This window comes from Myotis lucifugus, unplaced genomic scaffold, assembly GCF_000147115.1.
Source record: "Myotis lucifugus unplaced genomic scaffold, Myoluc2.0 scaffold_1156, whole genome shotgun sequence".
In the NCBI taxonomy this organism is placed as follows: Eukaryota; Metazoa; Chordata; class Mammalia; order Chiroptera; family Vespertilionidae; genus Myotis; species Myotis lucifugus.
Window position 1 is genome coordinate 25,120 of NW_005872204.1, and position 6,345 is coordinate 31,464.

At 44.6% G+C, this 6,345-nt stretch overlaps 1 pseudogene; it reads right to left on the reverse strand.

Moving 5' to 3' along the window:
• Positions 1 to 1,201: 1,201 nt before the first annotated feature.
• Positions 1,202 to 2,723, reverse strand: LOC102418963 (annotated as a pseudogene).
• Between the last annotated feature and the right edge of the window lie 3,622 nt (positions 2,724 to 6,345).

Below are 6,345 nucleotides of genomic sequence, written 5' to 3' on the forward strand. Positions count from 1 at the left end.
CGTGGAGCTTAGGAGAGTGTATGGGCTGCTCAGAGGTACGTGAACTTATTTGAGGTCCTCAAGTATTAGGAGCTGCTCCAGAATGCCTGGGAGGGATCTGGGCTCCTCAACCACCTGAATCCAAAATAGCTCAGTCTCAACCCCTGGCTGGAAGGTGCTGAGACCACAAAGCCCATGTCCAGGCCCAGAGCTTTTCCCAGCCCCTTAGTGTTTAGTCTCAGGGAGCTCAGATGTCATAATTACTTGTGGGTGACTCTTCAGCTCAGCCCGTTCCCCACCCTCCACACTGACAGCAGGGCCCCTCCCCTCCTGTCCTCTCCCTCACTGTGTGCTCTGCCCTCATGAGAACCCTTATGGCTGGTTCACCACAGGGTCCCTGCCTGGTTTGTGATGGTGTTCGCATGCGTTGACTTGTTTGGTGAAAAAACACACAAATATATTGCTCAGAGAGAAAGAGAGAGAAGAATAGATTTTGTGTTCCACTATTTTTATACATTGTTTGATTCTGTTTTTTTTAAAATATATTTTATTGATTTTTTACAGAGAGAAAGGGAAAACGATAGAGAGAAACATCGATCAGCTGCCTCCTGCACACCTCCTACTGGGGATGTGCCCGCAACCAAGGTACATGCCCTTGACCAGAATCGAACCTGGACCCTTCAGTCCACAGGCTGACGCTCTATCCACTGAGCCAAACCAGTTAGGGCATGATTCTTTTTTTAATATAAGCTTTATTTTAAATTTAAAGAAAAACTGAAAACGAGTATTTTTTACAAATTATACCAACACTGAAAACGTAATTTGGGAATGTTGAACATTAGTTCTCAATTCAAAATAATGACATGTCTTGGTGTTGGCTAATGTAAAGTTTCTTTAAACCTAGTACTTTTATATAAGCTTAACCATTTCATCCTTCCTAAAATTCAGTGATTATGATTCAACTTTAGAAGGTTAAAGCAGTCTTCTATGTAAAACCCCATATACCTTTTTGAAATACAATATATTTACACCAGCGAGGAAATGATCAAAACCTGTAAAAACCACATGGGACTTGCCAAAAAGGCTGCCTACATACAGAGGGAGCATTTCGCCTCAGCACACACACACACGTGATCCAACAGACTTCCTCACGTTCTCTTACACAGCAACCTGCGTGGTTATAAATGCCGCTCTAGCATGTATGAACTGAAAATAACATGTTTTAAAAGGTCCTTGAAGACACAGGGGAGTGGAATGAGCCCGCGCTGAGAGCAGCACCACACGAGGTCAGCATGATCTCGTGGTCACACAGCAACGCCCACACGGGATACAGGCCACCGGAAAGGGCCTTGCCCAGGAGGACGAGGTCAGGCCTGACGTTTGCATGGCCGACCGCCAGCCATCGCCCAGTCCTGGCCAGTCCTGTCTGGGTCTCATCCAATAAACAGGACTGGGTGCCTGGCGCAGAGCTCGCGCACACCCCTCAGGCAGCCTGGGTCGGGACAATGACGCCCGCCTCGCCCTGAATGGGTTCGACCATGAACGCAGCAACGTTTAGATCCTGAAGAGCACGCTCAAGAGCAGGTAGGTCGCTGTAGGGAATGATCTCGAACCCCGGAATGAAGGGACCAAAGCCGTCGTCGCTGCTGGGGTCCGTGGAGCTGGAGATGGCACACAGAGTCCTGCCCCAAAAGTTTCCAGCTGCGAAGACAATCTTGGCTTTGTCCTTGGGGATGCCCTTCACGGTGCAGCCCCACCACCGCGCCAGCTGGCAAGCGGTCTCCCCGGCCTCCACCCTGTCTGTGCTCATGGGGAGAACCTGGTGGTAGTTGAAGAGCTTCGTGACGTTCTCCTCGTCTTCGCCCGGCACGTTGTTGTAGGAGGCCCGCGAGGTCGGCGTCAGCTTCCCCGCCTGGCTCTTCAGGGCAGCCACAATCTTGGGGTGGCAATGCCCTTGGTTGACGGCGCTGTGCACACTCAGAAAACCAAAGCATTTCCTGCCTTCCGCATCCCACAGGGAAATACCTGTCCCTCTCTCCAGGGTGACCAGTAAGAGGTGGTAAAGAGCGTCCCAATATTCACGCAAGATTTGAATTTTGCGTGAGCATTAGCAACGACAAAAATAAAAGCCCAATTTTACTTGGTTTATTGAATCAGATTTTAATATTTGTTACCCTGTGATTTCAATCTCTTCAATTTGATAAGCATTACCAAGTACCAATTATAGCCCAGGAGCAGAGACAATGAAGACCAAGGCTTTGCGTGTGTACCAGCAAAGCTGTGGAGGCCATTTACCCGTTATGCTATTCCATACAAAACCCTATACTGTATACATTTTGAATCAATAAAAAATTTACAATTTTTAATTATAAACCTGTGTTTTCTATCAAAATTACTTCTTGTGTGAATTTTGGGACACCCTTTAGTTGTGAGCGCCATACTTGGCTTCCCCGTTCAAAAAACGTCATCCGACCATAGAGGGCCTTGGACCATCTTCTTAGTCGCCACGGATGTATTAGAAGTCACTGGCGTGTGGGCGCCCCGCCACAGTCTTATGACGAGCTAGCTTGGAAAGAATCGTGTCCGTGGAGCAAGAATTCCACCGACCAGCTACCCTTTCTCCTGCGGTTAAGATGGAAATGCAGATTGCTCAGCCTGGATCCACGGACGATCTGCTGGGTCCAATAATCCCTGGTGGCGCCTCTGGCTCCAGAACCAGCAGCTATGTCTTGGTGGCAGCACATTGTTTGATTCTTGCATGGAGCCTGACTGAGGATGGAACCCACAACCTTGGCACTACTGAGATGATGCTTTAATCAACTGAGCTCTCTGGCCAGGGAGAAACTTATCAGGGGTTTTTAGTAAAATAAGTCACTAATGTATCTGAGAATAGATAGACACCAGAACCACTGGGATGAGAGATAGTGATGGAAGACAACGACAATTCTCAGTTCACGCATCCCGGAACCAGAGAGGAGGGAGCCCGATTCTGGGTTGTGTCACCTGACAACTGCCCTCTCATAATCCAGGACCCCTCAGCAGGTATCGGAGAGCTGGTTTCGGCCCGATTCCCTGCAGGCCAGGCCGCAGGACCTCACCTGCCAGAGGGATCCCACTCATTCCACAGACACCCTTGAAGCCAAGGTGCTGCCCTAGGTGGAGCCTAATAGGGAGGGACTGGGGGAGGTTGGCATTAGGCTGTGTCAGACCCGTCTCAGCCAGTCCCACCCCACTTGTCACTTTCTAATTAATTTCCTTTCAATGTGCACAAGTCCATACACCCAGTCACTAGTAAAATAAAGTGATGTACTACTGAAATATCTTATGTCCATGTTCAATGCCATCATTTTCGCAGTTGGAATGTAGTTATGACATTTACACCAGGGAAATTTTCAACTACCACAAACCTAGACTTCAATGTATCATTAAATGCTTAAACTTAAAGAACACTGGTGGAGAATTAACAATGCAGATTAAATGTATAAGTGTATGGTACAAGTGGGCTATAAATCATACATAGGGTAAAAATTAAGAAAAACCATTTTGTTTATAGAATTCAAAAACCAAGAATGCCATATGGCCAAAAAATCAGTCGAGTCATTGAGGACTAAGTGAAATTCAAACATATGTCTTAGAGGCTGCACCGCCCTCCTATTGGTTAGAATAGAATAATAAATTAAGTTTAAAAGTAAACAAAAAATCCTGAGCATTTTAACAAAGAAGATAAAGACAGTGAAAGAAATATATGAAGAAATCATCACCATCAAATATCTTTATGGAAATGAAGTTAAAACAAAAGCGAGTTCACAGTACACTCATTGATGGGGCTAGTACTTAAAGAGATTAACCTTTGCATGTGCTGGCAGAGTTGCATAGAATTTCTAGGTGGGTGGGAAGGCAAACTGATTGACCATTTGAGGTCACAGTTCCATATATGTTGAAATGTACCACATTCACTGACAGTGGAACAGTTTAATAAGACATACATCTGTAGAAAGAATGGAATAAAATATTCTGAGCTGTTTTATTTTTAAAACCCCAAACGTAGAAATAACTGAAATTATAGGCAGCTCAATAGTAAAAGTGGTTATCCATAGAATACAATATTTTCTAGAAATAAAAAATTATTTATATAAACGTTAGTGTTAAATCTCAAACATCTGTATAGCATGAAGGAAGCCAGTGTTTGTTAAAGAGAATTCACCTTATAGTGCCAATAAATTTATGAAAAATATGAACTACTCTATTGTAAAGGAAGGTAAATCAATGTCTGCATGGAGGGTTGGGGAAGCAGAAATATTACAAAATGACTGGGGGTAAATACAGAGTGTGGCAAAGGCACATGCCCCTGACCGGAATCAAACCCGGGACCCCCCAGTCCACAGGCTGACGCTCCATCCACTGAGCCAAACCGGCCTCGGCAGTGCCAATAAATTTATGAAAAATAGGAACTACTCTATTGTAAAGGAAGATAAATCAATGTCTGCACGGAGGGTTGGGGAAGCAGAAATATTACAAAATGACTGGAGGTAAATACAGAGTGTGGCAAATTCAGATTTAGAGTAGTTGGTGTTGAAAATAATGCACTAATAAATAACAACACAAATATAAAAACACCCTTAAAAAAAGATCATAAACCAGAGCAGAGGAGAGCACAGAGTTTGCAGGTTGGTGAATAAAAAACCCCCAAAATTTATCAAAGCATAATGTGAGTACCACTATGTCCCTGAAAGAGGTAGCACTGCTTAGCTGAGAACAGCTGCTCTGGATGAATCCTGGGTCAGGTCCATTTTCTAGTCATAGAGAAATGAATGAAGATACTGCCAAGAGCTTGGAGGAATCATAATTACCTCAAGCAGAAGCGAGAACACAGAATACATTCCCATGAGCACCCAGGGAATGTGAGCGATGCACACGCCTCAGGTGAGGCAGGTGTTAGCTGTGAAATCTCTTTAGTGATAAACACTCACAGTGACATCATTTGGGTTGTAGGTCTGGACATGTTAGCAAGTACAACACAGATCCTTCAAGTCTCACTTGTACCTCAATTTTATGAAGAATCTAGCAGAGTGTATGTTCTCATTTTAAAGGGGTTTACATTCATGTAAATGGGTCCCATAGAGCCCCTTAAGTGTTCTTATACTTAGTGAGAAAAATAAAACATTCCCTGCACATTTACATCTTTTCTCCAGTGTGAAATTACAGGTGTCTAACCAGGTTATAGTTGTAGCTAAAAAGAATCCCACACTCACTACACTCACCAGTGTGAACTCTCTTGTCTTCACTGGGGACAGAGCTTTCACTAAAGGATTTCCCACATTAACTACACTCATATGGCTTTTATCGAGTGTGAATTCTGTGGTGTTTCCTGAGGGTAGTCCTTTCACTGAAATGCTTCCCACATTCACTACACTCATATGGCTTTTCTCCAGTGTGAACTCTGTGGTGTTTTGTGAGGGTAGCCTTTTCTCTGAAATGTTTCCCACAATCGCTACACTCATATGGCTTTTCTCCAGTGTGAACTCTGTGGTGTTTAGTGAGGGTAGCCTTTTCTCTGAAATGTTTCCCACAATCGCTACACTCATATGGCTTTTCTCCAGTGTGAACACTTTGGTGTATAGTGAGGACAGCCCTTTCACAGAAATGCTTCCCACATTCACGACACTCATATGGCTTTTCACCAGTGTGAACTCTGTGGTGTTTCCTGAGGTGAGAGCTCTGACGAAAGGATATCCCACATTCACTACACTCATATGGCTTTTCTCCAGTGTGAACTCTGCGGTGGTTAGTGAGGGTAGCCTTTTCTCTGAAATGTTTCCCACATTCACGACACTCATATGGCTTTTCACCAGTGTGAACTCTGTGGTGTTTCCTGAGGTGAGAGCTCTGACGAAAGGATATCCCACATTCACTACACTCATATGGCTTTTCTCCAGTGTGAACTCTGCGGTGGTTAGTGAGCTTAGTCTTTTCTCTGAAATGCTTCCCACATTCACTACACTCATATGGCTTTTCTCCAGTGTGAACTCTTCGGTGCACAGTGAGGTGACACTTTTGACGAAAGGATATCCCACATTCACTGCACTCATATGGCTTTTCTCCAGTGTGAAAATTGTGGTGTTTAGTGAGAGCAGTGCTTTCACTGAAGACCTTCCCACAATCGGTACACTCATAAGGCTTTTCTCCAGTGTGAACTCTCCCATTTGGAGGGTGGTTAAACATTTGTCTACACACTTCCCCACATTTATTATACTCATAGATGGCTGGGGAGTCTTCCCCAACCTCCGTCCTAGCTGCAGGCATCCCAGATAAGTAGAAGCAGCAACAGGTCACAAGCGAAGGTCTCTCCATATCTTCTTTCCAGGG